The sequence below is a fragment of the Sus scrofa genome, chromosome 5 (assembly GCF_000003025.6).
Source record: "Sus scrofa isolate TJ Tabasco breed Duroc chromosome 5, Sscrofa11.1, whole genome shotgun sequence".
Classification (NCBI taxonomy): domain Eukaryota; kingdom Metazoa; phylum Chordata; class Mammalia; order Artiodactyla; family Suidae; genus Sus; species Sus scrofa.
The window spans coordinates 8782323-8800080 of NC_010447.5; the positions used below are offsets into that span (position 1 = coordinate 8782323).

At 56.6% G+C, this 17758-nt stretch overlaps 1 protein-coding gene across 2 annotated transcripts in view; it reads right to left on the bottom strand.

Annotated features, from left to right (window-relative positions):
• Window positions 1–17758, bottom strand: part of MGAT3 (mannosyl (beta-1,4-)-glycoprotein beta-1,4-N-acetylglucosaminyltransferase) — a 29181-nt gene that overhangs the window by 4359 nt on the left and 7064 nt on the right. Inside the window, exon 1 of one of the 2 annotated variants that reach the window (XM_013997511.2) lies at window positions 12862–16548. The exons of the other annotated variant lie outside the window; for it this stretch is intronic. The gene's annotated coding sequence lies outside the window, so the exon portion shown is untranslated. Of the gene's footprint in view, window positions 1–12861; window positions 16549–17758 lie in introns of those variants that run through there. 2 annotated transcript variants of the gene reach the window in all.

Sequence of the window (17758 nt, forward strand, 5' to 3'; positions counted from 1 at the left end):
AATGGAGAGGCCTTTGCTGCCACCGTGTTTGTGAATGTCCTGGCCCGAACCTGGCGCCCCTGCATGAAGTCACCTCCAGGGGACTTCTCCAGGAGCCGGGTCTGAGCCCAACTCACTGTGCCAAATACCCCTGGAAACCCCGCACCAAGGAAACCCCTGGCAGCTGAGGACGCCCCCTGCTCCCACAAGTCCTCCCCTGGGAGAGCACCAGGTCAGCACACAGCACCCCCCACCCTTGTCCACGCTGCCCTCCATCTGGCCCGCCCCTCCCTGCCTGGACCAGCTGCATTGCTAGGCTTTACTCCAGGAACAAAATGCATCCTGGGAAACGCTCAACCCCGCAGTGCAAAACCTGCCCCCTGGGCTTCCAGGCCCCAAGGGAGAGGGACAGTGGGCTGCAGGCTGCTGACTGGGGGCCCTTCCCAGCACCACCAGGAGTGCTTTCTCATTCTGTCTGTCCATCTATCCTGATCTCTTTATCTTTTTAAAAAATCGTGTCTCTTATCTTTTTGTGTGTGTGTGTGTGTGGCTATATTGACGCCGGATCCTTAACCAACTGAGCGAGGCCAGGGATCGAACCTGCAACGTCATGGTTCCTAGTCGGATTTGTTTCCACTGCACCACAGCCATGATGGGAACTCCGACAAACTTTTTTCACTGGCAAAATTAACAGGTCTCAAGGGAACACTTTTTTTTTTTTTTTCTTGGCCGCACTCATGACACGTGGAAGTTCCTGGGCCAGGGATCAAACTCGAGTTACAGTAGTGACAACACCTTATACTTAACCCAGTGTGCCACAAGGGAACTCCTCAAGGGAACACTTTGTTTGTTTTATTCTATCCCCTAAAGGAACAAAATTAAGTAAAACGTATCCCGCTTCATACTCCCATGCCAGGGAGTAATGAAGGCAGGACGAACTGCAACCTCATGGTCTAGTCGATCGTTACACTGCGACGGGATAGCACTGGTTTTAAATGCAACTTTTCTCTTCTCAGTTCTACATAAATATCATATTGGACACTACGCCCAGTCAAGTGGTTTTTTTCCCCCGTCAACAGTAGATTAAAACACAAACACACACTAGATTAAAGCCAGAGTTCCCTGGTGGCCTAACAGGTTAAGGTCTGGCATTGTCACTGCTGTGGCTTGGGTCACTGCTGTGGCACAGTTTCCATCCCTGGCCTGGGAACTTCCGAATGTCACAGGTGTGGCCAAAAAACCCCCAAATGAACAAAAGCAAACAAAAAAAACCCCCAATAGATTAAAGAGATTTTCATATCAGTAGAATCAAACCTACAATTTCCTTTAAAATCTCACATAACCGAGTTCCCGTTGTGGGTCAGCAGGTAAAAACCCAACTAGTATCCATGAGGATGTGGGTTTGAGCCCTGGTCTCGTTCAGTGGTTAAGGATGTGGCGTTGCTGCAAGCTGCAGTTTAGGTCACCAACTTGGCTCAGATCTGGCATTGCTGCGGCTGTGGCATAGGCTGGCAGCTGCAGCTCCAGTTTGACCCGTAGCCTGGGAACGTCCATATGCTCCAAATGCAGTACAGTCCTAAAAAACCCCAAAAACAAAAAAACCCTCACATAACATTCCATGATCATTTGGAATGAATCATTCCGTGTTCATGAGGGGTCGTGATATAAACATCCTCTGTTCGTTTACACAGTCGGACTGATCAGTTAGGTTGTGGCTGTGGAACGGAAGCCTTGCATATTATTTTTTACAATTAAAAAAAATTTTGTGTGGCCGTGCTGGCAGCATATAGAAGTCCCCAGGCCAGGGACTGAATGTGAGTCCCAGCTGCCACCTACGCCACAGCTGCAGCAACCCCAGATCCTCAAACCCACTGAGCCGGGCTGGGGATGGAACCTGCACTTCCGTGGTGACCCCAGCCCCTACCAGTCAGATTCTCAACCCACTGCTCCATGGCAGGAACTCCTGGTTTTTGCAATTTAAATAAACTTCCTATTTTAGAATACTCGTAGCTTATCAGAAGTTGCAGACATAGTACAGAGGGTTCCTTAACACCCCTCGACCAGGCTCCCCCAATATTCACACCCTACATCACCATACAGGCCCTGGCTAGGAAACTGAAACGGGGACATTACCTGAACTGAATGCCACCATTTTCTTAGCATGTGCCTTTATCTCATGAATGAACCTGTGCAGCAAGAGAGTACTTTCAGCTCTAACCACACAGTCCAGGAAGGTAGGCGGGCCGGCCACAAGGTTATCCCCATTTGGCGGAGTGGGACCAGTGACTTGGTTGGGGCGACCTACCAAGTCACAGGAGGGGCTGAGACCGGGATCTGTGAAACGGGTAGAGATGCTGGGGTGAACTTTTAGAGCTTGAGGCTGGAAGACTCCAACATAACTTTTCTCCAAGCCACATGGTCATAAGCTACAACATCATGAAATGTTTGAGCTAGACCCAACGGGTTTGTTCAGCTGCACCCATGGCAGACAGAAGTTCCCAAGCCGGGGATCGAAACTGCACACGGCAGAGACCTGAGCCACAGCAGTGACCACCGGGGAACTCCGTACAACAAACCTGAAAGATCCTCTCCTCCAACCCTTTGATTCTGTAGAGGAGGCCCGCCCGTCCCGGCCTCACCTCGGTAGGCGTCCTGAGCAGGCTAGTGAGGGGCAGTCGCAGTGCCAGTCTCCAGGCTAGGTAGGACTTGTGCTGTCAGGTCCCAGACCTCCCATCTCCTCCAGTTTAACTGCTGACCCCCCAGAGCCTGCCAGCAGGTGGCTGGCACAGCTGACTGTAGGAGGCAGGACAATCGAGGGTGGGCCTGACCTCTGCTAAATGTCAGCTGCCCTGGGGCAGGTGTGACTTATCGCCATTGGCTTTGGGGAAGGCTGGAGGGAGGGCTGCTCCTTGGCAACACTCGGAAGGGGTCTGCCAGTCTCCTTGCCCGAGAGTGGATTCCAGCCCCGCTCTGGCAAAGTGAGACTGGGCGGGCCAGGCCAGCAGGGTGAGTGGAGGGGCAACCAATGGGCTGCGGCTCAACAGAGGCAGGCAGATAAGAGCTCTTGCTGCAGCAAGGAGCAGGCACAAGGCAACACGGCCAACTGCAGAAGCCTCCAGAGGGGCCCCCCGGCGGGCTTTCGAGACCTTGCAAGGCAGACTGTTTTCCCCACTTGGGGCCTGTCTCTGTGGGACCCCCAGTCCCAGCCCTTGTTGGCCTGAAATGGCTGTGAGGTGGGCGGGCAGGGTGGGAGCTGCTGCTCAGCCTGAATCCCCTGGCAGCAGTGAACGAAGGCCTTAGGAAGGTGAGAGACACTCAGGGAGGCAAGTATACGCCCTGCTTAGAGCAAAGGGCCCCCTCTGGCCCTGCTGGGGTCACCCTGACCCCGCGGTCCCATGGCTCCCTGGCCAGGCTGGTTTTCAGGATCTAGTTACAGCTGGCCAGCTGTGCCCTTCACAGGCAGACTCACCAGGGCCCGGGATCCCCCTCCTAACTGCTGGGGCCATGTGATAAGGCTCAACAGTCTTGCTGCCAGGAATCCCGGAGCCGGGCATGTCTCTCTCACCACTCCGGCTGCCAGGAGACTCAAAGACAAGTCAGCGCCTCTCAGGCCAAGTTTTCCGGGACACCTTCTCTTACCGCTGCCTGTTTTTTCAACTCTTCCTCTTCTTGCCCTGATTCCTTTTTATCTTAACTTCAAGTATTTTTGTTAAGTCCTTCAATTACGTTTAAAAAACATTTTTTTTGGTCTTTTTAGGTCTACACCCTTGGCATATGGAGGTTCCCAGGCTAGGGGTCAAATCGGGAGCTGCAGCTGCTGGCCTACACCACCGCCACAGCCACATCATATCTCAGCTGCATCTGCAACCTACACCACAGCTCACTGACCCAATGAACAAGGCCAGGGATCAAACCTGCATCCTCATGGATACTAGTCAGATTTGTTTCCACTGAGCCATGACGGGAACCCCTAAAAACTTTTTAAAATTAAAGTATAGGAGTTCCGTCAGGGCGCAGCAGAAACGACTCCGACTAGGAACCATGAGGTTGCAGGTTTGATCCCTGCTCGCTCAGTGGGTTAAGGATCTGGCGTTGCCACGAGCTGCGGTGTAGGTCACAGACACGGCTCGGATCTGGCCTTGCTATGGCTGTGGTGCAGGCCAGCAGCTACAGCTCCCGATTTGACCCCTAGCCTGGGAACCTCTATATGCCACAGTGTGGCCCTCAAAAGACCAAAAACAAATAAATAAATAAATAAAATAAAAGTATAGCTGATTTACGATGTTGTGTCATCAGACACACGTTTAAAGACTGCCTGGTATATAAATAAAGTGAATAAATAAATAAGCACTGGCACTCGGGGTCTCATCTGAGTCTCACCCCCCCCGGGAGGGGGGGAGCCTGAGGATGCTGTCCGCCCCATTTTGACAGACAGGGAATTTGAGATGCAGAATGATGGCGATGTCCTTTCCCCAAAGGACATAAGAAGGTGACTGAGTCAGAACTCGAACCTAAGTTCCATTCCCAAGCCAACCTCTCCTCCTTGCAGCTGGGACCGTAGCCCTCCCTGGGCAGCTGTCCCAGCTGGGGACTAAAGCCGTGGAACCCAATTAGGTCCCAGCTCCAGCATTTCTACTTCTGTGATAAAACTTCATCAGAACCATCAGGGGTAACCACAGGTGATGATGGCTGACACGCAGAGGCCAGCTGCTGTCCTGAGCTCGTTAGAGCCTGTTCTCACTGAATCCTCCCCACACGAAGCAGGTACCACTGTCATTCCCCTTTTACAGATGAGGAGACTGAGGCCAGACAGATGATATGACTTGCTCAGTGACACACAATTAGTAAGGGTCAGACTCCATTCGGTGGGACCAACAGATCATTCAGTGGCAAAGCTGCCCCGGGGCCCTCCATATGTCAGGTTCAACCCAAGCGGGGTGATAAGGGCCCCACTGAGCATCTCCCGGTGACCAGGGAAGACAAGCCAGGGGATGGAACAGCCACCACTGCACCCAACCCACACAACCCCTCGCAGGGTGTCACCTGGCCCATCTCCTCCATTCACTCAGCAACCGCTTATCAAGAGCCTGCTGGGTGCCAGGCACTGCTCTGGCCCTGGGAGCACAGGAGACAAGGCCTACCAGAACCCCCATCCATCCCCAGCCCCCAAACCCCACCCTGAGGAGCAGGTGCGGGGGGAGCCGGGCAAGGGACCATGGCAACCAAAATGAGTCCAATCACAGGGCACATCAGAAAAGTCCCGCCCTGGAGCAAGAGCAACGGTAAAGGACAGGAGGGCGTGGTCATCAGTGATGGGAGGGGCCAGGGCAGGCCTCGCTGAGAGGTGGGGCTGCGGGGGCAGCAGGTTCCGGGCAGAACAGCCAGCGCCCAGGAGAAACCACAGGAGGGCAGAGGGGAGGGAGGCGGATGGGCAAGATCGCACAGGGCCTGGGGCCGATGCTGGAAGTGTGGCTTTCACAGGAGGATTCTGAGCAGAGACTAGGGCGGAACAAGCTCACTTGGGCTGCTCTGCGGGGAGCAGACGGTCACCTCAAAGGCAGGGCAGGGAGAGCAGCGAGGAGCCCGCTGTACGGTCTAGACAAGAGGAAATGGTGCAGGAAGCTGATTCTGCTGCATCTGCCCATGATCCAGCTGTGAGCGGGGGAGTGGATGGCCCCCGGACCTGAAGGATGGACAGCCCTTGCCGGGGGTGGGGGAGGCCACCCAGCGCAGCTGCTGTGGAGATGCTACATGGCAGAGCTGGAGCGGGAGGCAGCTCTGATTCTACAGGGTCCTCTCTCTAAGCACTGCCCGGCGCACTTCAAAAGAGAACACCTCATTGGGGAGACCATTCCACAGCCCCCACCCCGTCCCGTTCCCAGCGCTCCTCACTCGGAGCCCGTCTCCTGGGCTGTTCATGTCCCAGGTGGACGTGAGCTCCCAGGGCATAGAGCTGGAATGGCAGGTGCTCAACAAGAGCCACCTCCACAGGCTCACTGTCACTTGCACACACACAGACTTGAGAACCGGATACCCAGTTCCAATCCTGGCTCTGCCATTTGCTATCTCTGCGGCCTTGGGCAAGTTAAGAAGTTGCCTCCTTTTTCTCATCTAGCAAATGGGGGCTCGGTAACAATCCAAGGAAAGTGCCTAGCACATAGAAGTGCCCAATAAGCTTTAGCTCTTAACCACTACTGTCACTCTCCTGCCTGGAAGCAGAGGGCCTTCAGGTGGGTGGAGGGGCGCAGCTGGTGCAAAGGCTTGGCGCCAAGCCCTCGGCAGGGCCTGGGCCCTGGTGGGCACTGTCTTGTTTAAGAGCAGCGAGGATCAGAGTGGGGGCTCACAGGCATAAGTGGAGTCTGGCAGAACCTGAGCCTGACGGGGGAGTGGCTGGGAAATGGTGCCCTGCTTCCTGGGGCTCCAGGGAAAGGAGGAAGGAACTATGAGTCTCCCTGGGAGCCTCCCTAGAAGAATCCCCAGCCCGTAGGCACCCCCCAACACACACTCTGTGATTTGCACCCAGAGCCAGTGGCCTGGATCTCCTGCATGAAGGTGATGGGGGCTTCCAGGTAGCCAGATCATCACAGAAGCCAGAGGCTGACCCTGACCCAGCATGGTGGCAGGACCAGCCCTCCCTGGGCCCCTCGTTCTGTACTGACTCGTAGCCACGGCCATGCCACAAAGGCTCCAGCTGGGCAGACTTTCTTCCTCCCCTCCCTCTCTCACTTCTCCTGTGACCTCCTTCCTTGGGCTCTGCTTGATACGCTTAGGAGGCGAGAGAAAGAAACAGATGAGCCAAACCCCACGACCCAGGTACAGCCTTGGGGTCTGGGCGTTGGCTGAGTCCGGTGGGGGCTCCTTCCCAGAGAGAAGACAGATGCTCCCTGGAGGTCACAGGCTGTGACTCTGGGGCTAGCCAGGCGGGCAGCGGCCTTCCGGATGCAGACAAACCTGATAGCTGCCACCAGGGTGTAGCCGGCTCCTGTGGAGCTCTCCGTGGTCCTGAGCTCACATGCGCTGACCAGGGTCCTAGCTCGGCCCTGGCGTGCCCCTGGATGGCCTTACCCTGGCCCTGACCAGCCTCCTCCATGGTTCAGCAGCTCCTTTCGTAAGAGCCACTTCTCCTGCCTGCCACCCTCTGGCCCCCTTCCCCATCTGCCTCACAACACCTGACCCCGGGGGTCCTCAGCTCTGCAGGAGCCAAGGGACACTCAACCCTTCCAACTGGGATGAGAGGCCAGCTGTCATCTGTGTCCAGCAGTGAGCAGGTCTGACACCGAGTAGTTGCTCGAGCACCCTCAGAATATCCATGGGAGAAATCTTAGAGGTCACACAGCCCGGCCTCAGCCTTAGCTCCTGGCAGGAACAGACCCACCTACAACCCCCGACCCAAGAGGCCCTCCAGGGGGACCCTCACTACCTCTCCACCTGCTTCAAAGGCCATCGTGACTTTGAACCGGAGTCTGCCTTGCACCTGGCCCCAGCCCCGCCCCATGTTACCCAAGTACGCTGCCCAGCTCCACGAGGGAGGCAAGAGGTGCATCGCTGCTGCAAACTCTGCCGTGCCCAGCAGCTCTGACACACGGTGCAGCCAGTGGTTACGATGTTGAATCTGAACACTGCCTCTGACTTTGGCGAGTTCCCTCCTCCATAAAATGGAGGTATGGCAGTTCCTATCTCATGAATCAAATGAATGAATCCTTGCAAAGGACCAGCACCTGCACCTAAGCACACACTTGGTGCTCGGTAAACACCGGCCTCTGTTGCTGGGAGTCGGGAGGATTCGATTTGAATCCCGGAGCTGTAACCTCCTAGCTGTGTGCCCTTAGGCAAGTTACTTGCCCTCTCTGAGCCTCAGTCCCCTCAGATATAGAAGATACCCTCTCCCTGCAGTCCTGTGGGAGACGTGGATGAGCCACAGTGTCAAAGCATCTTGGGTGGACCCTGGCACTTTGTAACTGCTCTAAAAATGCCTGTTTCTTTCCTTCCAGTTGGGTTTCCTGCCAAATGACCAAATGCAGACAACTGACTAAATATGTCAGGCCTTGCCTGGCCAGCATTGTTAAAGGACAGGGCCACCTGGGGGGCTGCTTACTACTGACTGTCACCCATCACCCTGCAAGCAATCTCTGCAACTCATCTAGCTTTCAGAATTTAGGCCAGAACTGGGAAATCTGAAGCCCCATGGAGGGCCAGACTCTCCCGAGGTTTGAAGGACACTGGAATAAGAATACTGTCTAGGAGTTCCCGTCATGGCTCAGTGGTTAACGAATCCGACTAGAAACGCTAGCCTTGCTCAGTGGGTTAAGGATCTGGCGTTACCATGAGCTGTGGTGTAGGTAGCAGACTGGCTCAGATCTCGTGTTGCTGTGGCTCTGGCAAGGCCAGCAGCTGCAGCTCCGATTCAATCCCTAGCCTGGGAACCTCCATATGCCGTGGGAGCGCCAAGAAATGGCAAAAAGACAAAAAAATAAAAATAAAAACAAAAACAAAAAAACTGTCCAAACCTTGATCTCAGGCCAGTGCCCCTGCCAAGTGCCTATCTGGCCTCTGCTTATCCAATTCTTAGTGCTGCCCACCCCAGGCCACTTGGACTGCTGGAAATTCTTCTTCCTATTGGCTTAAATAAGACTCCCTGGAGCTTCGCTGCTACTTCCAGGTTCTTTCCCAGCAGAGCCAATCAGCGTTTCAGGGATGAGAGGACAGCAGCCACATCCCCCTCGACTCCAGAACTAAATAAGGATCGTTCCAACATGAGGTTCCATGATCCCTCATGGAAATACGGGCAGAGGAGGTGGATACAGAATGTGATGGATTCCAGAGGTCCGGCAAGGCGTGAGAAACAGCTGATGCTGTTTTTATTCCTTCATCTCTCATTATTTTATTCATTCCTTCAGTTCATATCCATCAAACAGACTCCACAAAGGACAAGTCTACACACAGCGGTCACTCTACAGCCAGCGCATCATCAGCTGCTGGCGGACATTTACCAAGACCTGCCATGAGCCAGATGCAAGGGCTGGAGAAAAATCAGAAGCTGACTCATGGGGCCAACCCAGAAGGAAGGTACATGTGTCTCCATTTTGCAGATGAAGAAATGGAGGCTTCAAGAGATTAAGCTACTCGCTCAGCCACGCAGGGCTTGTGGGAATGAAGCAGATGGAAATCAAGATTCCCCAAGCACCCTACACCTCCCCGCAGGTAGACCTGGAGCCCAGTGGGGCTGCGGATCTGGGAGTCCTGCCCCAGGCTAAACACAAATGGCTTGGCTGAGGGAGGGTCTGGTGTACCATGACCCTCAGTCCCCAGGAATTGTGCTCCTGGGGGGCTCCTCAGAGAAAGGGAATCAGCTCAAGGGGGCCAGCCCTTAGCCAAGGACTCCATCTGCCCAGGTGACCAGAAGGTCCTGGAAAAATGTTCACCATGGAGTGGGGAAAGGGGGGCAGCTGCCGCTCTCCCCACACACAGATAATGAAACCCAGACCCAGAGAGGCGAGGCGGAGTTACACTGGGCGGCAGACGGGGCACCTGGGTCATGTCCCTGGGTGTAAGGATCTGGGCCTCACTCTCTGCTGGCCTGACTCCAGGGCGGGGGCCTGGCTGGAAGCTCAGTCCAATGCCCAAGCTTGGGAGCCCTTTCTTTTTATTTTGTCTTTTTGCTATTTCTTGGGCCGCTCCCGCGGCATATGGAGGTTCCCAGGCTAGGGGGTCTGATCGGAGCTGTAGCCGCCAGCCTACGCCAGAGCCACAGCAACGCAGGATCCGAGCCGCGTCGGCGACCTACACCACAGCTCACGGCAACGCCGGATCATTAACCCACTGAGCAAGGGCGGGGACCGAACCCACAACCTCATGGTTCCTAGTCGGATTCATTAACCACTGCGCCACGACAGGGAGCCCTTTCCATGGCAAAGCCCACCACCTCCCCTACTCCACAACCAGCCCCTTGGCGCCCTGGCCTCTCTCCTTCCTCCAAACCCCTCCCACATCTGCCTGATCCCAGCTGCTTGAGAACATTCCCAGAGTGGCTAGCATGTGCCTTGGTTCCAAGGCTAGGACCCGCCTCGGCTCCCTGGGGCCTCCTCTCCCTTTCCCACCAGTCACTGGCCCGCCCAGATCATCAGCTTCTGGCCTCCGGAAGCTCCTGGGCAATGAAGACAGAACATTCCCACCATCCCAGAAGGTCCTACTGGACTGCAATGGAGGCTAAACAGTCATCCTCAGCGGCAGCCAATGGGTGGCTGTGCTCAGAAGGAAGGCTGCAGTGGCTCCCACCGTCCAGCACAGAGGTTCGCAGCTGTTGTCACCCTGCCGTGAGAGCTGCCTCCGGCTTGCCTTATTTACATTAACACAATGGTCACCGCTTATCATCCACTAAAATATGTGCCAGCTGTCAGCTGGGGGTGTGCGGGTCACCTCTTCTTAACTGTCACAGCCATCTTCACAGATAATTCGTATTATTCCAGTTTTACAGATGAGGCTTAGAGAGTAAAGCAACTTGCAGTGCATTCCTCTGCTCACCTGTGCAAACCCACTGCTCTCCAGGGCTGAGACCCAGAGCCTCCCAGGGGGGTGGGAGGAGGAGACACTAGCCTCAGCCCCAGGCCACTGAGGGCTCTGAGTGAAGCAACCTGTCAGCTTGGAACCAGCCACTGGCCACACGCGGCTACTCAACACTCGAAGCGGACAGGGGCCACTGAGGAATGAATTAATAATTTAAATATCAGCTTTAATAGCCAGGTGAGCTAGTGGCTCCTGCCCTGGCTGCACAGGGCTTTAGACAGGCTGTGGAGAAGAGGCAGGGAGCCAGGCCCACTGCACCAGCCCCGCAGGAGTAGTGGAGGAGCCAAGGGGAGAGCATGCACAGTGGACACCCGAGGCGCTTCGACAAGGGACCGAGGGGGCGAGGGGGCAAGGAGGCAGCCTGAGGCACCCAGCCAGGCACCTGGGCCATGGTGGGGAGCACCTGCTGAACATTAGGCGACTGAAGGAATGGGAGGAGGGATGGATCCTGGGGCAGAGAGGGGGCTGAAGTCAGGACCTGGGCAAAGTCCTGGGAGGAGGAAGGGCAGGAGCAGAGCCAAGCCTGGGGGAGGGGCCCGTGTGAAGCTGAGGGGCAGGGCCAAGGGCACAGAAACCTGTGCGCTGAGAATCCCCAGGGCAATGGCCACAAAGCCAGGGCCCAGGGTCTGGTGTGGGGCATGTGCAGCCTCTCAGGGGTGACCAGAAGCCTGGGCCCCCCATACTGGTCAGCAGCCTCTTGGGTCAGCAATTCCCAAGGCAACTGTGAAAGATTTTCAATCTAAGCAAGAACCAGAGCATGTAAACTGGAGATTCTCATACATGCATTCTCAGAGACACAAAACTTAGGAAATATAAGACTTGATTTTCTGGGAGTTCCCCTTACAGCTCACTCTGCAGATTTAGGAACTAACTAGTTTGCATGAGTTTGCGGGTTCGATACCTGGCCTGGCTCAGTGGGTTAAGGAGCTGGCATTTCCATGAGCTGTGGTGTAGGCTGCAGACGTGGCTCAGATCCCAAGATTCTGAATTGCTGTGGCTGTGGTGTAGGCTGCCAGTGGCAGCTCCAATTCGACCCTTAGCCTGGGAACATCTATATGTCACAGGTGCAGCCCTTAAAAAACAAAAACAAAAACAAACAAACAAACAAAAACCCTTGATGTTCTGTAAATGCCTGATGAACAGAAAACTAATAGTGTTGGAATTTTCTCGGATTGGGAGGTGGATCAAAGGTTGCCTCTCTATCAACCACCTTGGAAAGTTCTGCCAGCGGCAGCATGGAAGATGGGGGCGGGGGAGCTGATCTCGCAAAGCAGGCGGGACTGAGCTTTGTCTGTGTGACAGATGGATTCTGTCTGCTCAAGGTTTTCAAGGCTGGTCTCTGTTGGCTTCCGATTTTAACAGGCTGACAGAACTCTCTCCTCTCCATTCATTCCCTGTCCCTAAATACAACCTGCCCCAACTCCCAAGAGACTCGCTTGCAGCTTGCCGCAGTTTGCTTGTGGCTTGTCCCAAACTGCAGTCCCTCATCTCTTTAAGCTGGCCTCAATTTACCTTTTTGGCGGGGGGCCGTGTCCGTGGCACATGTGAGTTCCCCGGAGCCAGGGATCGAACCTGAGCCACAGCTGCAACCCGAAACACAGCACTGACAACGCTCGATCCTTCACCCACTGTGCCACCAGGAAGTCCACCCCTCTCTTCAACTTATACCCCCACTTTCCCCATGATTTCTGCCCCAAGCCCTGCTGGCCCGGAACTCAGAGACAGGGAGGGAGGGTCCCACACCAACTGCACCTACCACTCAGTGGTTTCTCTTTGCTTGCAGTTCGCCAGCTGAGCCTGGCCCCATGGCCTGGGGACACTCAAATCCCCACGCCCACGGCTACCCCTCACCAACCTGTAACCCCTGGCCCACCTGAGACCTATCCCAACCCTTCTGGCAGATGCACTACGTGCCTGAGCTCTCTTTTTTTTCTTTCTTTTATGGCTGCCCCTCGGCATCTGGGGCTCCCGGACCAGGGATCAGATCTGAGCTGCAATTGTGAGCTACGCCCCAGCTGCTTTAGCACCACATTCTTTAACCCACTGTGCCAGGCTGGAGACTGAACCTGTGTCCTAGAGCTCCAGAGATGTCCTCGATCCCCTTGTGCCACAGCGGAACGCCTTTCGCTCTGTCATTAGCCCCTTTCTACGCTGACATCAGCCCCCATCGCTATCACCGCTGAGGAAACAGGTTCAGAGCCCGAGGGACCCTGACCCTGGGGCCTCCCGCTCCCCGCCACCTACCCTGCCTTGGTCTGTGCCTGGCTCCTCCCTGCCCCCCACACCAGGCCCAGCCCTCTCTCCTGACATGGTACCTACCTTGGGTCCTGGGGTGGCCTGCCAGGTAAGGCAGTGTCCTGTCTGAGCTGCTGCGCCAGGCTTCCTAACCTTTACCCACCTCTGCCCTCCACTGGGGCTGGTTTCCTGGCTCCACCTCTTCTTAGCTGGGTGGCCTCCCTTCACGGGGCCCCAGCGTCCTCACACAGGTACAAACCGAGCCGCAGAGGGAGGCAGCCCCACCCTGCAGATGCCACTCCCCAGAGCCAGGTGCTGAGGAGGTGGGAGCAGCGGGGTTTCTGGCTCCCAAGGGAGGGGCCTGTCCGTGCTCCATGCTCAGTAAACCACCAGCCCAGCTCCGCTTGGGGCCTCGCCCTGCTCCCTCTCCAGGTAGCGGAAGTCACCATGAACTGTGCCCTGCCTCCCAAGGGACTGCAGGGCATTCCAGTGGGAAGTAGAGGGGACATGCGGACCTCGGAAGTCCACTCTCCACTGAGAGGACCCCGTGTCCCAGCCAAAGTGGGGGCCAGGGGTGGGGGAGGACTGGGAGACCTGGGTCTGAATCCGAATCTGGCCGGCAGAGAACCCAGCCATTCACCTGCACCACCCCTGGGGGGGGAGGAGGTGGGAGGAGGCAGGCCTGAGGGGCTCTCTGGGGGCGGGAGCAGAGGCTGGCCACGGATGAGAAGTTGGGGGCTCAGAGAGACCCCCAAACAGCGCCTCTACCGCCTGGCCCCACGTCCAAGTCCACCCCTGGCAAGGCATTCACTCTTTCTGTCTGGAGTAACCCTCTCCGGGGTCCTTCGAGGGGGACGACGTAAATCAGACCTGGTGCCCGAGAGCCCCTCCCCACAGGCCCACACCTGCACCTCTAGGTCAAGGCCGCGGGGCTCTCAGGCCTGGTCTGTGGCTGGGAACTGCCAGCAGTAGGGCCTCGGGCTCTGCGTGTCCCAGCGAAGTGACTCAGCTATGTGAGTCCTAAGCGGCCCTTCCACAGGTCGACAGGGTGAAGTGCGACCCAGGAAACGGCCCCAGCCTTCAGAGCGCCCGAGCAACAGGACGGCTGGCGGCCGGGCCGGGGGAGGCACGGGAAGGAAGATGGAAAATGAAGCCACAGCTTCAAGCAGGTTAGGATCCTCGCCACTGTGCCGTTCATGCTGCGTGCTGAGTGCCCAGCACCATGCCTGGCACACAGTAGGTGCTCCACGAACCACTGCTGAGGGGGAAATGGGCTTGAACCCTGGCTCTGCCACTCAGAGCTCTGAGACCCCAAGCAAAACTCCTACTGTCTCCCAGGCCTGTCTGTGGAGGCATAAAGGGCGCCGCTAACACCCGCCTGCTGGGTCCTCCGAGGGGTTTGGGGCTGCGCCCGGGCCCAGAGCCTGCAGCTCCTGCGACCTGGAAACCTGAGCGCCACACTTAAGCTCCTGCTGGGAGCGGTCCTGACGGAGCAGGTGCATAGCTGGCTGGCTCGTGGCTCTGGGCACCTGGTGAGCCTCCGTGACACTGAACAATAGGACTTTGCTTTCTTCCCTCCCTGATTCCTCCCTGTCCACCCCTGTCTAGGAAGGGCCACAGCTCCCTTGGGTCAGGACCTAATGTCCCCACCAGGGACTCTCAGAAAGTCTTCGCCGTCACCCAGTGCTGCAGGCGCCGGGCCCCTGCTCCTTAATTTCATGGGAGCCACCAATCTATTGCTGCTTTTAATTCCTTAGTCCTTCCCGCCTGCTGGATCCAGAGAGCGTTCTGGAACAGGCCCGCAAGTGCTCAAACTTCCCACAGCCTGTGCAGCAGGAGAGAGGGAATGAAACAGCAGCGACAGAACCAGCACAGATTAGGAAGTCGTTACAGGTGGGGGGTCCTGGTCTCAGCCACTAACCTCCCCGGAGACCCTGGGCACCAAGAGCAGCATTCCTAGGGATGTGCTTCATCTCATCTTCACAAGCCCACTTCACAGACGAGGAAAGACGTACAGCAGGGCCAGGTTTTGCCCAAGGTCAGGTACCGGCAGGCCACGGAAGGGCCCGGCTCGGCAGCGACCACACACGTGCCCACTGCTGCCCACCAAGACACAGGACCTCCCCATCCTCTCTGGGCCTCAGCTTCCCACTCTGGACCTCTGAGCCCTGGGGGTATGAATTTGATCTTCCAGCGCCGGCCAGCATCCACCTTCCACGTTCCAGGAGGCAGCACTCTAGGGTTGCTGCTCCATTTCCCCACTCGGAATTCCGTATTCCAGCTTCTCTGGTCTGAATGGAGGCGTTCTACTTTCTAGGTGCTGTGTTTTGGGATCTGGTCCCCAGGCTCTCCTCTTGTAGAAAGGAATGTAGGCTGGGCTCTCCAGCCAACAGGCTTCCTCTTCAGAGCACTGTATTCTGCTCCCAGAAGCAGCAGCAGCACTCACAGCGGCGACCCCAAGCTCCAGCCCCACCAGCCTTCCGGGGACTTGAGCGCAGTGAGACCAGCAAGGAGTGCCAGCTTGGGTCCCAGGGCCATGGGGGGATCAGAGAGCGCACTCACAGCAGGGCAGGAAGACTCCCCAACCCTTCTCCCCAACTCTCCAGGATGCCAACCTGACCACCCCACCTCCGCTGGCCCCCATCCCTGCCAATCGGCACTGCGAAGGCCACACAAGATGGACACTTCCCAAGGGCAAAGACCCTGGGACACTCACCTTCAGGGTCATGACCTGGCACTTCCTTGGAAGGTGCTCAACAGCCACTTGCTGAATGAATCAGCATGCTCAAGGCTGGCAAGACTACACACAGGCACAGCCTAAGGGACACACACTCAGATGACAGAGGTGCTCGTGCTGTGCGCGCACACCCAGGATGTGTGCAAAACGTACGTCCCCAAACACAGACACGATCCCCCCTGCAGCCAGCAGGTCTGCGCCCTGGCCCCTAGCCCAGCCCTGGCACACAGCAGGCACTCGGTGATTAAGTGCTGAATGAATGAATGAGTGCTCTGTACCGGGGACAGAGTCAGGGGCCGTGGGGGAGACAGAGATTGTGTCCCCCGAATGAGGGCTCAGCTGTGACGAGGGATACTATTACCACAGCGGAACTCGAGCAGTGCTGGCAGGAGGACTGCTGGAAAGGCAGTCAACAGCAGCGCACACCCACAGGGCATTCGGGGCAGGCTTCGGGGGAGCCCGTAGCCCTGGGGCCACCTCTGGCTGGAAGGGGCAGGAATGGCTTCTTGGGTGGATGGAGGCACCCAGGGTGGAGTGGGCTGGCTCTCCAGGTATAGGGCCCAGCACAGCAACAGTCCCCAGGCTGAGATGTGGGGTGCGTGGGGGAAGAGAGGAAAAAGTCAGACAGGTGCATAGGAAGGTGGTCAGAGGTTTGGGTGGAATTCTTGGGGCGCTACATCCCAGTAGCCTCAGGCCTAGATTCTCACTGACTCAATTTCCAGGAACGAGAGAAACACAAGCGGTCTGCCACAGGGGCACCTGTTCTGGGGATGTGCCTGGGGGCCTGGCAAGTCCCACCTTGAGACCCTCTGGAGGCCGCCCAGTGAGCCTAGAACCAAACAAATGGAGAGCTGGCTGTTCTTTTTCTTTTCTTTCTTTTTTGTTTTTTTGTTTGTTTGTTTGTTTTAGGGCCGCACCTGCAGCATATGGAGGTTCCCAGGCTAGGGGTCGAATCAGAGCTATAGCCACTGGCCTACGCCCCAGTCTCAGCAACGTGGGATCCAAGCCACACCGTGGCTCATGGCAATGCCGGATCCTTAACCCATGATCGAGACCAGGGATAGAACCTGTGTCCTCATGGATATTAGTCAGATTCGTTTCCACTGAGCCCCATCGGGCACTCCTAGGCTGGCTGTTCTCAGGGCACCTTTTCTTACCTCTCTCTTTTCAGTATAACTTCATCTTTCTGGTTGTAAAGGTTTCTCATACATTCTAGGAAATCTGGAAATCACAGTCAAGGAACCAGGACCACAGCACTCACCATCCCGCCACCCCCTGGGCTAACATTTTAGACTTTTTTCCTGCACACTTTTTTTTTTTTTTTTTTTTTTTTTTTGCTGGAATGAACCATCAACATGGATTTCCTGCCAGCTGTGGGGCAACTCACACTTTTTCTAAGGAGCTTTATTACCCACATCGGAAGATCAGAGGGCAGACCTGAGCCCTGGGGACTCTGCTCTCCCTGCCTCGTTCTCATCCACTCCCAGACCTGACCTGGGCCCCACTGAGAAGTGCTCCAGCTTGGGACAGGGAGTCGAGATAGGGTGCAGCCCCATAGTCCTGGGCTCTCCTGCCACAGACCACAAAGGTCTGGTCAGTCCTGAGTGCCCTGGGACTCGATGTTCCCTCGTGAAATGGGCAGGTTCAGCAGGCCACGTGGCCTCAGGGCTCCCCAGTAGGGCCCCCTCTCTGGGCTGAAGTGACAGCCACCTGGCTGGGTTGTACCCTACAGTGGCTTCCAGAAGCCACATCGGGAGGCCCCTTGGTCTTTCCCACAATTCCCTCCTGTCCCACCCAGACACAGGGGACGGCAGAGCAAGCCCCACTGCTGGCCCTGGTGACCTCCCCCCAGCCCCCCATCCCACCTTCCCTATGCTCTCCCCCGGCATCCCGCCAGGCCCTCCACAGACCTGCCTGGTGCAAGGTTCTCGTCCCAGGGGGATGGACAGACAGACATCCCTGGGAAGAGGATCAGTCTCACAGGGGGGTAGAGGGGAGGCGTGGCTTCCTGGAGGAGGCTTAAACGATGAGTCAGGAGGGGCGGGAAGGGCTGGACAGAAGGAAGGGCAGCACCAGAAACGGCCTGAGGAGAAAGCCGGCACCTGGATTTCTAGTCTGGGTCGGGGAGCTGGGGCATCGCCCCTGAGATGTTTGAAATGAAATCCCACAACTGTAAGAAATAACTGTTTGTTGTTTAAGCCACCCCTCTCCCCCAAAAGAAATGCAATGAAATCAGGCACCGCC